General features: G+C 43.0%; 1 non-coding gene across 1 annotated transcript; it reads left to right on the plus strand.

Moving 5' to 3' along the window:
• Positions 1-14,732: 14,732 nt before the first annotated feature.
• LOC112781311 (small nucleolar RNA R71) lies at positions 14,733-14,840 on the plus strand. Its single transcript, XR_003192095.1, has one exon. It is a non-coding gene; the product is annotated as a small nucleolar RNA R71 (small nucleolar RNA).
• Positions 14,841-15,099: the final 259 nt, after the last annotated feature.

Here is a 15,099-nt window from a genome sequence, read left to right on the forward strand (position 1 = left end):
ATAGCTAGGCTCTGGATCATCCGGGGCTGGTAATAATGGTAAAGTGTTCTCATTGTTTTCAGAAAGTGTCTCCACACTTGGACCTTGATCCATGTACTTCTCTTCTAAGTTTTCCTGGTGAACTTCAGCTACGGTTTTATCAATAATATCGCATTGGAAGATAGAATGATCTTCCGGAGGATGCTTCATAGCTTCATTTAAACTGAAACTCACTGTTCTGCCATCTATCTCAAAGGAGTAAGTTCCTGAGAATGCATCCAACTTGAACTTTGAAGTCTTCAGGAATGGTCTTCCAAGTAGGATTGATGATGGTCTTCTTGAGTCATTAGGGGGCATTTCTAGGATGTAGAAATCAATGGGAAATGTGATCCCCTTAATGCTTACTAATACATCTTCAGCAATTCCAACTACTGTAATAATGCTTTTATCTGCTAACACAAAACGAGCTGCCGACCTTTTTAAGGGAGGTAGCCTCAAAGTATCATATATAGACAAAGGTATTATACTAACACACGCTCCTAAATTACACATACAGTCAGAAAATATCACACCTCCAATGGTACAGTTAACCATACATGGACCTGGATCACTACATTTTTCAGGTATACTTCCCATTAAAGCAGATATAGAGCTACCTAAAGGAATAGTCTCTAATTCATTAATCTTATCTTTATGTATGCACAAATCCTTTAGAAACTTTGCGTATTTAGGTACCTGTTGAATAACATCAAAAAGGGAAACAGTTACCTCGACCTTTTTGAATATTTCTACCATTTTGGGATCAAGTTCCATATGCTTTCTGGGCTTCCTTGAAAGTTGTGGAAAAGGGATAGGATGGGTGCGATTTGCAGCTTCTACATCCCTTGGTGCTTCATTATGTGGTTGAGCTTCTTCTTCTTCAACTATGTCTTGTACGTCCTCTTCCTCTTCAGCATCTTTCACTTCCACCACATCCTCTACTGGCACGTGTTCTGGTGGGCTTGGCTCCTTATGGTTCCTCTCCTGTAATGTGGTTCCAGACCTCAAAGTGATGGCATTGATGCCACCTTTGGGATTAGGCAGTAGTTGGGAAGGAATTCCACTGGAGCTTGAAGGTTGATGTGTGGAATTAAGTGAGGAATCCATCCGGGAGACGAGAGCTTGTAAAGTGGCAGTCAAGCCATTCAGACTAGAGTTCAGCTGTGCCTGCATGTCTTGTTGTCCTTGCGCAAGAGAGCGGAGCATCTCGTCATTTGATGAAGAATTAGAATAAGTGCTCTGAGGAACTTGTTGTTGGTTGTGCTGGGTTCCTTATGATTGTCTTAGGTGAGGTGCTCTGTAAGGTTGGTTCTGATTATGCTGTCTGTTGTTGTTATTGTTATTCTACCTCTGGTTTCCATTATTGTCTCTGCCTCTTCTGTTATAGTTGTCCCTCCAACCAGGGTTAGAATTATCTTTCCAGCCTTGATTGGAGTTGTCCTGCCATCCATGGTTATAGTTGCCACCTTGGTTGTGGTTGCTACTTTGTTGATTGTATCATTGATTTGGGCGGTCATAGAAGTTGTGAGTGGCTGCCACAGTGTTGTCTTCCTGTTGGAGCTGCAGACATTCATCAGTATAATGACTATAATCAGCATAGATTTTGCATACTCTTTGTGGGACCAACTGTTGGCTTTGCTGTGGTGGGAGAAGCTGAGCTTGTTGTGCTTGTTGTTGATTCAACTGCATTTGTTTCAGCAGGTTGGTCATTTCACATATATTCTGTGCGAGAGCAGTAGTTTCAATGCTAGAAGAAACTTCGGCAACAGCTTTGGGATGGTTGCGCCTCTGTCTGTGATTCCTAGTGGACTCAGCTAAGTCGCTGATCAGCTGCCATGCTTCATCTGCAGTTTTGTACTTTTTCAAGGAACCATTACTAGCACCTAACAGTGTAGTCTTATCCTGGGGGTTCATACCTTGAGTGAAGTAGCTGATCAATACTAGTCTATCAATCATGTGATGGGGACATGCGTCCAGGAGATTGTTGAAGTGCTCCCAATATTCATAGAGAGTTTCGGATTCGCCTTGAACAATCATTGAAATCTCTTTCCTCAATCTATCAATAACTTCAGCTGGAAAGTATTTTTCCAAAAATTCTCTTCTAAGCGTATCCCAGTTAGTAACAGTTGCTTCAGGTTGAGTGTAGTACCACTCCCTTGCCTTTCCCTCAAGAGAAAATGGGAAGATGGTTAACAGGATAGAAGTTTCATCTGCACCATGACGCCTAACAGTAGAACAGGCTGTCTGGATATCCCGAAGGTGCTTGATAGGCTCTTAAGCAGGTAAGCCATGAAACTTGGGCATCAAGTTGATTAGTGCAGTCTTCAGTTCAAAATCTACAGCCAGATTTAGATGACGCACTTGATACGGTTGCAGTGTGAAGTCTGGGGCTCCTTCCTCCTGGAGAGTAATTCTCCTAGGTTCTGCCATGTCACCTGCACGTGAATCAACTGAATCATTAGTAAATGAGCTTGGCTCGCTCTCAGATGGCGATTCAGATTCGCCCTCAGATGAGACTGGTGAATCGATAACAATCACTTCACCACCCTCAGAGGCTAACCGACGTCGAGTTCGTCTAATATGTGAAAGAGTTCTTTCAATTTCAGGGTCAAATGGGACTAAACTCGGATCAGACAATGAACACGTCATTCAATGAGAAAGACATGAAGCTCATGGTAACAAAACAAAAATAAAATATGCAATTAAAAATAAAATATGTACACTAATCAATAATTTAGCACAGTATTGCAACTCCCCGACAACGGCGCCAAAAATTGGTGCGAGGCAGAAGTTAACCAATTAAGAGATTCCAAATAAGAGAATAGCATTGCACGTATAGCTCTTAACCAGCTAAGATCTACCTCACCAATTTAAAAAGGGTTGTCACAAACTTTAGAAATAAAAATATTGGAAGTATGAGTCCCAGGTCGTCTCCCAACGAGTTGTAGGAAAGAGTGCTAATTTATTAATTAGAAAATTCTCAGAAAGTTTGAGTTTTGATAATGAGCAATTAAAATAATTGTGAATTAAAGCAATAAAAATAAACTAAGAATAATTATTGATTTTCCAAATAAAAGGCCTTGACTGGGGGAATAATTAAATGGAAGTCCTATCCTTGTTGGAATCTTCTCAATTGTAGTGTAAAGAGGTTGTTGTTCTCACTTGGTTAACCCTTACTGAGTAAAGGAAAGTATAGTGATTGGACTAACTCTTATCCGCAATTCCTAGTCCTTTCCCTTAGGGAGGTCTAGTGTTAGTAGGTACAGAATTAGCCTACAACGTCCAATGTAACTAAGCACTTGAGCATTCCAACTCAAGTGTCTCCTCTTAATTAACCCCATGTCAAGTGGAATTTCTACTCCATTGACATAGATTTAATAATCATAAAAATATAAGAAGACATAATTAAATAAAATAAAATAGAGAAAATTAAAATTAATTAAAAATAAAAATAACTCTATATATTAATAAACTCAAAATGTAACATACTTAATTGAATAGAGCCAATAATCAACTGAAAAAAGTAAAGGATAAAGGAACAAACTAAAGTAGTGTCTTCACGGAGGTAATGGCTCTTCAACATCCACAATCCAAAACAAAAGCATAAAGTAGTGTCTTCACGTTCCCTCGCTTTATTCTGTGTTTCTGGGCCGAAAATTAGGTTAAAACGTGGCCCAAAATCGCCCCAGCGTATTCTATAATTTTTGCAGATCGCGCAGGTCACGCGTACGCGTCGTCCACGCGTTCGCTTCGTTCACGCGTTCGCGTCATTCGTGCAGATTCCAATCCACACGTTTGCGTCAGGCATGTGTTCACGTTACTGCGATTTCTCCAATTCGCGCGTTTGCGTGAGCCATGCGCTTGCGTCCGTGTTCGCTAGTCATCTCCTTAGTTTCTTGTGTTCCTTCCATTTATGCAAGCTTCCTCTCCATTCTCTAAGCCATTCCTGCCATATGAAGCCTGAAACACTTAACACACGGATCACGGCGTCGAATGGTATAAAGGAGGATAAAAATACATAATTAAAAGATCTTTAGGAAGCAAGTTTTCAACCATGGAACAATTTTGGGAAGGAATTGTAAATACATGCTAATCATATGAATAAGTGGGTAAGGACTTGATAAAACCACACAATTAAACACAATATAAATCATAAAACAATGGTTTATCATACAGCAAGCTGGAGAAAGTGGCATATGCGCTCCTGACCTCGTCCCGCAGGCTGCGGCAGTACTTTAAAGGACACCAAGTAATCGTCAGGACGGATCAGGCAATCCGCCAAGTACTCCAGAAACCCAATCTAGCGGGTAGAATGATGACTTGGGCTATTGAGCTCTCCCAATACGACTTGCAGTTTGAACCCGGGCACGCGATCAAAGCTCAAGCCATGGCTGACTTCCTGGTGGAGGTCACAGGGGACCCTGCCGGGACTCCGAACACACGGTGGAAGCTCCATATGGACGGAGCATCCAACCAAACGTTCGGAGGAGCAGGAATCATCTTGGAAAACCCTACTGGAGTTGTATATGAGCAGTCAGTCAAGTTCAAATTCCCGGTGTGGAACAATCAAGCAGAGTACGAGGCCCTACTGGGCGGCCTAGCTCTGGCAAGAGAGGTCAGAGCTAACAGACTGGAAATATGTAACGACTCACAAGTCGTGACCTTGTAGATGAATGGGACCTACCAAGCCAAAGATTCACTATTACAGAGATACCTGGAGAAAGTCAAAGAGTTGAGTAAGCAATTCGAGGAGGTCACGGTTCAGCACGTCCCGAGAGAGAGGAACACACGGGCAGACCTCCTATCAAAACTGGCAAGTACAAAACCAAGGACGGGGAACCGATCTCTCATCCAGGGTTTGATAAAGGAACCAGTAGTAGCTTTGCATCTGATCTAGACACATCCCTCCTGGATGAGCCCAATCATTGATTTCTTGGAAGGGGCCAAACTCCCCAGCGACGAGAAGGTGACAAAGACAATCAGGCGATAAGTGGCTAAGTATGCGATCATACAAGACCAGTTGTTCAAAAAGGGGCTCAGCCAACCCCTGTTGAAATGCCTGCGTCCCGACCAAATGGACTACGTGCTCAAAGAAGTCCATGAAGGATGCTACAGTCATCAAATCGGAGGAAAGGCCCTAGCCAGAAAGCTCGTCAGAGCCGGCTATTACTGGCCCTCTATGATGGCGGATTCTAAGGAATTCGTCAGAAGGTGCAAAAAATGCCAAGAGAACGCCAATTTTCGCAAAGCACCAGTGATCGAACTGAGCTTACTAACGGTCTCCTGACCTTTCTCGCAGTGGGGAATCGATCTGTTGGGACCCTTCTAAGTCGGGCCAGGGCAGGTCAAGTACCTAATAGTGGCCGTTGATTATTACACAAAGTGGATAGAGGCTGAGCCGCTGGCTAGCATATCCTCGGCAAACTGCCGAAAGTTCATGTGGAGACAGGTAATATCAAGGTTTGGTATACCAGAAGTCGTCATCTCGGATAATGGGACCCAGTTTGCTGATAAAAGATTCAGGGAATTCCTTGCCGGTTTGGGCATACAACAAAAGTTCTCGTCAGTTGAGCATCCCCAGACTAACGGACAAGTTGAAGCAGCGAACAAGGTCATCCTACAGGGCCTTAAGAAGCGTTTTGACCAGAAGAAGGGAGCGTGGGCAGATGAGCTAGCATCGGTCCTCTGGTCCTATCGCACAACTCAGTAGTCGTCTACCAGGGAGACCCCCTTCCGACTCACATATGGGGTACAGGCCATGATACCCGTGGAAATCGGCGAATCGAACCAGCGGCTACTCCTGGGAGGAGTCGAAGAGGCCGTGGAAAAGGACTTGATAGATGAAGCTAGGGAGATGGCCCACTTATCGGAGATGGCATTGAAGCAGAGGATTGCCCTGCACTACAACGCCAAAGTACTCAAGAGAGAATTTGAGCGGAACGACATGGTCCTGCGGCGTAACGACTTCGGGCCACCGACACCTGAAGAAGGAAAGCTAGCGGCAAACTGGGAAGGCCCATATAGGATGAAGGAGGTGTTCGGTAACGGCGCTTACCAGCTAGAGTGGTTGGACGGAAAGGAAGTTCCGAGGACCTGGAACGCGGGCAACTTAAGGAGGTTCTATTCCTAGTAAACAAGAAGCACCAACCGGGCAGACGACCTGCCGCTATAAACGGTTTAGTAAGACCCGTGTTATTTTGCGTTGAGTTATTTGCCCTTGTTATATATTTACTATTACCATTTACCTATAATATTCATCTACTATTTGTCGTTTCCTTTTTGCGTTGAGCATTACTAATTAAACGGCTATGCCGGTTAAACGACAAAACGGTACGCCGGGACTGATCACCCCGGAAACCACCAAAGTAAAGAACGTCACCACGCGCGGTTACTAAAACAATAAAAGCCACAGTCTAGCTTCACCAATTACCAGCAAAACGGTAAATAAATATAAACAAACAGTCGACAACCAACAGAATAGTAAAGAGGATATAAAGTAAAAGGATTACCAATGAGGCCAGAAGAGAAGTAGTTCGGTACATGCCGACCAAATGGCAAACATATTTGTTACAACAAAAGTTCTAAATCCACAAAAGTACAGCCTACAAAGCTAAAAGCTACTTCTTCTGCATGTCAACTATCTTGCCATCCCTAATAGTTTTGAAAACACCAACAGTCGAGGTATCGAAATCGGGAGCCAGTAGCTTCACTTGAGCCTTGAGGGCCTCCTCGGTCATCAAAATGGCACTCTTGCCCTGCTTCATGGTGTCTTTATACTTCTTCTTAAATTCAGCAACTTCGCCCTGGGCCGCCTTGGCCGACGAGAGGGCCTCGTCCCGCTCTTTCTCTAGCACGACCACCCGACCCTGAGCAGTGTTAAGTTGACTTTCCAGGGTGAGATCTCGCTCGGTAAGACGTGCTACCGAGGCGTCAGCGGTCTTAACCTTTTCCTTAGTAGTTTGGACCTCCTCCTCAGTGACTAGGGCTGGCAATGGATAGGGTAGGGTAGGGTTTGAACTCTACCCTAACCCTACCCGCGAGTTGAAAATTTTATTAAAACTCTACCCTACCTTACCTGCGGGTTGAGAATCTCTCAACCCTAACCCTACCCACACCCTAAAGTTCTAAACCCTACCCTACCCGCAGAAATATCAAATTTTTTCAAAGTAAATATAAAATTCAACCATTTCAAATTTTATACATATTAATAACATAAAAAATAAAAAACTAATGCTCTAAATTACTAAATTAACTAACTAGTTTAGTGGTTATTCACTTATTGTAAGTCATTACATAAGGGAGATTGTGGGTTCAATTCTTACTTCCTTCACTATATACTTATTTTTTAATAAAATATATATTATATATGAGGTGCGTGTAGGGTACACCTTAAACCCGTACCCTACCCTACCCGCAGGCATACCCGGACCGTACCCTACCCTACCCGCAGCAGGTCGGGTAGCCTACCCTACCCGAACGGGTTGGACCGGGTTGGGTACCCGCGGGTAGGGTATGAATTGCCAGCCCTATCAGTGACCTTGACTTTCTCCTCAGCTGTCTTGGCCCTCTCCTCGGCAGCAGCAAGCTGTTCCCGAAGCAACTTCACCTCATCTCTATACTTGGCATTGGCCTTGATAGAAGATTCAAGTTTCGTTTCCAAAGACCGGGTCCCCGCCAAGGCGAATTCCGCCTTCCTCGCTATAGCTGCTCCTCGAAGCAAAGTGCGGTACATCCACCTCGCCTGCAAAGCAAGGTCCCCACCGTAAAAGAAGTCCTCCGTGCCGGGAAGCAGCTGGGAATCGATAAAGTTTCTGGCATCAAAGTTCTTCTCCATAACAGTGAGAACCCCCTCTGGACTGGAAGACGGCCTTCTTTTCTTTGAATTCTCAACCAACACTTCAATTTCAGGGCTAGAAGGCGATTTCCTTTTCCTTGAATAGTCACCTTCCTCCTCGTTCCCCAGATCCCCCTTTGGTTGGTGTCTCGAACCAGCTCCTGCCTCCTTCTGGGGACCTGAGGCGGTGCTGGTTCCGGGCCCCTCCCCGTGGGAAGGTTGGGACAGGAGCTCAGGCTCAATGACATTGTCGGCTGGCACCTCCTGGGCAGGGTGGTGCACGAAATTGTGATCATCAATGGCGCCATCAACATGGTACGCTCAATTGTAATCTCAACTTTTTATCACAACTTCGTACAACTAACCAGCAAGTGCACTGGATAGTCCAAGTAATAAACCTTACACGAGTAAGGGTCGATCCCACGGAGATTGTTGGTATGAAGCAAGCTATGGTCATCTTGTAAATCTCAGTCAGGTGGATATAGAATGGTTATGGAGTTTTCGAATATTAATAATAAAATAGGGATAGAAATACTTGTGTAAGTCCTTGGTGAGAATTTCAGATAAATGCATGGAGATGCTTTCGTCCCTCTAAACCTCTGCTTTCCTGCTGTCTTCATCCAATCAGTCTTACTCCTTTCTATGGTTGGCTTTATGTAAGGACATCACCGCTGTCAATGGCTACTTTTGATCCTCTCTGGAAAATGGTCCGATGCGCTGTCACTGCATGGCTAATCGTCTGGAGGCGTCACCCTTGCCAATGACTGCATCCTATCCTCTTGTGAAAATGGTCCATGCTCTGTCACAGTACGGCTAATTATCTGAGGTTCTCAATCATACTGGAATAGGATTCACCCTCCTTTTGCGTCTGTCACTACGCCCAGTACTCGCGAGTTTGAAGCTCGTCACAGTCATTCAATCCCTGAATCCTACTCGGAATACCACAGACAAGGTTTAGACTTTCCGGATTCTCATGAATGCCGCCATCAATCTAGCTTACACCACGAAGATTCTGATTAAGAGATCTAAGAGATACTCATTCAATCTAAGGTAGAACGGAAGTGGTTGTCAGGCACGCGTTCATAAGGAATGATGATGATTGTCACGTTCATCACATTCAGGTTGAAGTGCGAATGAATATCTTAGAAGCAGAATAAGTTGAATTGAATAGAAAAATAGTAGTACTTTGCATTAATCTTTGAGGAACAGCAGAGCTCCACACCTTAATCTATGGAGTGCAGAAACTCTACCGTTGAAAATACATAAGTGAAAGGTCCAGGCATGGCCGAATGGCCAGCCCCCAAACGTGATCAATAGATCAAAATATAATCCAAAGATAATTCCAAAGATGATTCCAAAGATGTCTAATACAATAGTAAAAAGTCCTATTTATAATAAACTAGCTACTAGGGTTTACAGAAGTAAGTAATTGATGCATAAATCCACTTCCGGGGCCCACTTGGTGTGTGCTTGGGCTGAGCTTGAATGTTACACGTGCAGAGGCTCTTTCTAGAGTTGAACGCCAGGTTGTAACGTATTTCTGGCGTTCAACTCTGGTTTGTGACTTGTTTCTGGCGTTTAACTCCAGACAGCAGCGTAGAACTGGCGTTCAACGACCTTTTATGTCATCTAAACTCGTTTAAAGTATGGACTATTATATATTGATGGAAAGCCCTGGATGTCTACTTTCCAACGCAATTGGAAGCGCGCCATTTTGAGTTCTGTAGCTCCAGAAAATCCACTTTGAGTGCAGGGAGGTCAGAATCCAACAGCATCAGCAGTCCTTCTTCAACCTCTGAATCTGATTTTTGCTCAAGTCCCTCAATTTCAGCCAGAAAATACCTGAAATCACAGAAAAACACACAAACTCATAGTAAAGTCCAGAAATGTGAATTTAACATAAAAACTAATGGAAACATCCCTAAAAGTAACTAGATTCTACTAAAAACATACTAAAAATAATGCCAAAAAGCGTATAAATTATCCGCTCATCACAACACCAAACTTAAATTGTTGCTTGTTCCCAAGCAACTGAAAATCAAATAGGATAAAAAGAAGATAATATACTATAAATTCCAAACTATCAATGAAACATAGCTCCAATTAAATGAGCGGGACTTGTAGCTTTTTGCCTCTTGAATAGTTTTGGCATCTCACTTTATCCATTGAAGTTCAGAATGATTGGCTTCTATAGGAACTCAGAGTTCAGATAGTGTTATTGATTCTCCTAGTTCAGTATGATGACTCTTGAACACAGCTATTTTATGAGTCTTGGCCGTGGCCCTAAGCACTTTGTTTTCCAGTATTACCACCGGATACATAAATGCCACAAACACATAATTGGGTGAACCTTTTCAGATTGTGACTCAGCTTTGCTAAAGTCCCCAATTAGAGGTGTCCAGGGTTCTTAAGCACACTCTTTTTTTTGCTTTGGACCTTGACTTTAACTGCTAAGTCTCAAGTTTTCACTTGACACCTTCACGCCACAAGCACATGGTTAGGGACAGCTTGGTTTAGACGCTTAGACCAGGATTTTATTCCTTTAGGCCCTCTTATCCACTAATGCTCAAAGCCTTGGGGTCCTTTTTATTTGCCCTTGCCTTTTGGTTTTAAGGGTTATTGGCTTTTTGCTCTTGCCTCTTGGTTTTAAGAGCTTTCGGCTTTTTCTGCTTGCTTTTTCTTTTTCTTTCTATTTTTTTTTTTTGCCTATTTTTTTCTGCAAGCTTTGTTCTTTGCTGCTTTTTCTTGCTTCAAGAGACATTTTTTATGAGTATTCAGATTATCAAATAACATGTCTCCTTGTCATCATTTTTTCAAGAGCCAATATATTTAACATTCATGAACAACAACTTCAAAAGACATATGCACTGTTCAAGCATACATTCAGAAAACAAGAAGCATTGTCACCACATCAATATAATTAAACTAAGTTCAAGGATAAATTCGAAACTCATGTACTTCTTGTTCTTTTGAATTAAAACAGTTTTCATTTAAGAGAGGTGATGGATTCATAGGACATTCATAACTTTAAGACAAAATCACTAAATACTAATGATCATGTAATAAGACACAAACATGGATAAGCATTTAACATGAAGAAAACGAAAAACAGAGAATGTAAGAACAAGGAATGAGTCCACCTTAGTGATGGTGGCGTTTCCTTCTTGAGGAACCAATGATGTCCTTGAGCTCTTCTATGTCTCTTCCTTGTCTTTGTTGCTCCTCCCTCATTGCTTTTTGATCTTCTCTTATTTCATGAAGGATGATGAAGTGCTCTTGATGTTCCACCCTTAATTGTCCCATGTTGGAACTTAATTCTCCTAGGGAGGTGTTGATTTGCTCCCAATAGTTTTGTGGAGGAAAATGCATTTGAGGCATCTCCGGGATCTCATGGTGATGAGCTTCATGCGTCTCTTGAGATCCATGAATGGGCTCTCTTGCTTGCTCCATCCTTTTCTTAGTGATGGGCTTCTCTTCCTCAATGGGAATGTCTTTTTCTATGAAAGCTCCAGCTGAGTAACATAGATGGCAAATAAGATAAGGAAAAGCTAGCCTTGCCCCAGGAGAGGGCTTTTCGGCTATTTTGTAGAATTCAAGGGAGATGACTTCATGAACTTTTACTTCCTCTCCAATCATGATGCTATGAATCATGATGGCCCGATCCACAGTAACTTCAGATCGGTTGCTAGTGGGGATGATGGAGCATTGGATGAACTCCAACCATCCTCTAGCCACAGGCTTGAGGTCCAGTCTTCTTAATTGAACCGGCTTGCCTTTGGAGTCAATCTTCCATTGAGCTCTTTCCACACATATGTCCATGAGGACTTGGTCCAACCTTTGATTAAAGTTGACCCTTCTAGTGTAGGGGCGTGCATCTCCTTGCATCATAGGCAAGTTAAACGCCAACCTCACATTTTCCGGACTAAAATCTAAGTATTTCTCCCGAACCATTGTAATATAATTCTTTGGGTTTGGGTTCTTACTTTGATCATGGTTCCTAGTGATCCATGCATTGGCATAGAACTCTTGAACCATTAGGATGCCGACTTGTTGGATGGGGTTTGTTAGAACTTTTCAACCTCTTCTTTGGATTTCATGTCGGATCTCCGGATACTCATTCTTCTTGAGCTTGAAAGGGACCTCAGGGATCACCTTCTTCTTGGCCACAACATCATAGAAGTGGTCTTGATGAGCTTTGGAGATGAATCTTTCCATCTCCCATGACTCAGAGGTGGAAGCTTTTGTCTTCCCTTTCCCTTTTCTAGAGGATTCTCCGGTCTTAGGTGCCATCAATGGTAATGGAAAAACAAAAAGCTTATGCTTTTACCACACCAAACTTAGAATTTTGCTCGCCCTCGAGCAAGAAAAGAAAGAATAGATGAAGAAGAAGAAGAAATAGAGGAGTGGGAGAGGGAGATGTGTTTCGGTCAAGAAGGGGAAGAGAGGGTTGTGTTGTGTGAATTTGAAGAAGAATGGAGGGCTATATATAGGGAAGGGAGGGGGTAAGGTTTCGGCCATATAGGGTGGGTTTTGGTGGGAAATTGATTTTGAATTTTGAAGGTAGGTGGTGTTTATGAGGTAGGTTTATGGGGAAGAGTGGATGGATGTGAGTGGTGAAGTGGTGATAAGGAAGAGAGATTGAGGTGATTGGTGAAGAGTTTTGGGGAAGAGTGTTTATGGGATTGTGTGAAAGAGGGGTGAGAAGAAGTGAGTGGAGGTAGGTGGGGATCCTGTGGGGTCCACAGATCCTGAGGTGTTCAAGGATTTACAACTTTGCACCAAATTAGGCATGCAAAATGCCCTTGCACATAACTCTGGGTGTTCAGCGCCAGATTGGTGCTTGTTCTGGGCGTTGAACGTCCATTTGTTGCCCATTTCTGGCGTTGAACGCTAGAACCATGCTTGTTCTGGGCGTTCAGCGCCAGCTCTTCTCCAGGGTGCAATTCTGGCGTTCAAACGCCCAGATGCTGTCCATTTTGGGCGTTCAGCGCCAGAACCATGCTCTGTTCTGGCGTTGAACGCCAGCCAGATGCTTCTTATTGGCGTTTAAACGCCAGTAAGGTCTTCCTCCAGGGTGTGATTTTTCTTCTGCTGTTTTTGATTCCGTTTTCAATTTTTATATTTATTTTGTGACTCCACATGATCATGAACCTAATAAAACATGAAAAACAATAAAAATAGAAATTAGATAAAAATTGGGTTGCCTCCCAATAAGCGCTTCTTTAATGTCAATAGCTTGACAGTGGGCTCTCATGAGCCTCACAGATATTCATAGCATTGTTGAGACTCCCCAACACCAAACTTAAAGTTTGACTGTGGGGGCTCTGGTTGACTCTGCAATGAGAGAAGCTTACTGTGCTTCCTCTCCATGGGTACAGAGAGAGATCCTTGAGTTTTAAACACAAGGTTGTCCTCATTTACTTGAAGGATCAATTCTCCTCTATCCACATCAATCACAGCTCTTGCTGTGGCTAGGAAGGGTCTTCCAAGGATGATGAATTCATCCTCATCCTTCCCAGTATCTAGGACTATGAAATCAGCAGAGATGTAAAGGCCTTCAACCTTTACTAACACGTCCTCTACTTGTCCATAAGGCTGTTTTCTTGAATTGTCTGCCATCTCTAATGAGATTTTAGTGGCTTGCACCCCATAGATTCCCAGTTTCTCTATTACAGAGAGGGGCATGAGGTTTATCCCTGACCCAAGGTCACACAGAGCCTTCTCAAAGGTCATAGTGCCTATGGTACAAGGTATTAAGAACTTTCCAGGATCCTGTTTCTTCTGAGGCAATCTCAGTTGATCCAGATAGTTCATTGGTGAACAAGGGAGGTTCATCTTTCCAAGTCTCAATACCAAATAATTTGGCATTCAGCTTCATGATTGCACCAAGAAACTTAGCAGCTTGCTCTTCAGTAACATCCTCATTCTCTTCAGAAGAGGAATACTCATCAGAGCTTATGAATGGCATAAGGAGGTTTAATGGAATCTCTATGGTCTCTAAATAAGTCTCATATTCCTTTGGTTCCTCAAAGGGAAGCTCCTTATTGATCACTGGACGTCCCAGGAGATCTTCCTCCTTGGGATTCACGTCCTCTCCTTCCTTCACAGGTTCGGCCATGGTGATTAATTCAATGGCCTTGCACTCTCCTTTTGGATTTTCTTCTGTATTGCTTGAGAGAGTACTAGGAGGGATTCCAGTGATCCTTTTACTCAGCTGGACCACTAGTGCTTCCAAATTTCTAATGGAAGACCTTGTTTCACTCATGAAACTTACAGTGGCCTTGGACAGATCAGAGACTAAGTTTGCTAAATTAGAGGTATTTTGTCCAGAGTTCTCTGTCTGTTGCTGAGTGGATGATGGAAAAGATTTACTATTGTTAAACCTATTTCTTCCACCATTATTAAAGCCTTGTTGAGGCTTTTGTTGATCCTTCCATGAGAAATTTGGATGATTTCTCCATGATAGGTTATAGGTGTTTCCATAAGGTTCACCCATATAATTTACCTCTGCTATCGCAGGGTTTTCAGGATCATAAGCTTCTTCTTCAGAAGATGCCTCTTGAGTACTGTTGGATGCAGCTTGCATTCCATTCAGACTCTGAGAAATCATATTGACTTGCTGAGTCAATATTTTGTTCTAAGCCAATATGGCATTCAGAGTATCAATTTCAAGAACTCCCTTTTTCATAGTCGTCCCATTACTCACAGGGTTCCTCTCAGAAGTGTACATGAACTGGTTATTAGCAACCATGTCAATGAGTTCTTGAGCTTCTGCAGGCGTTTTCTTTAGGTGAATGGATCCCCCTGCAGAAGTATCCAATGACATCTTAGCCAATTCAGATAGACCATCATAGAATATATCCAGGATGGTCCATTCTGAAAGCATGTCAGAAGGACACTTTTTGGTCAGTTGCTTGTATCTTTCCCAAGCTTCATAGAGGGATTCACCTTCTTTCTGTCTGAAGGTTTGAACATCCACTCTAAGCTTGCTCAGCTTTTGAGGAGGAAAGAACTTGGCTAAGAAAGCCGTGACCAGCTTGTCCCAAGAGTTCAGGCTATCTCTGGGTTGAGAGTCCAACCACACTCTAGCTCTGTCTCTTACAGCAAAAGGGAAAAGCATGAGCCTGTAGACTTCAGGATCTACTCCATTAGTCTTAACAGTATCACATATCTGTAAGAATTCAGTTAAGAACTGAAAAGGATCTTCAGATGGAAGTCCATGAAACTTGTAGTTCTGCTGCATCAGA

This window comes from Arachis hypogaea, chromosome 19 (genome assembly GCF_003086295.3).
Source record: "Arachis hypogaea cultivar Tifrunner chromosome 19, arahy.Tifrunner.gnm2.J5K5, whole genome shotgun sequence".
Lineage (NCBI taxonomy): Eukaryota > Viridiplantae > Streptophyta > Magnoliopsida > Fabales > Fabaceae > Arachis > Arachis hypogaea.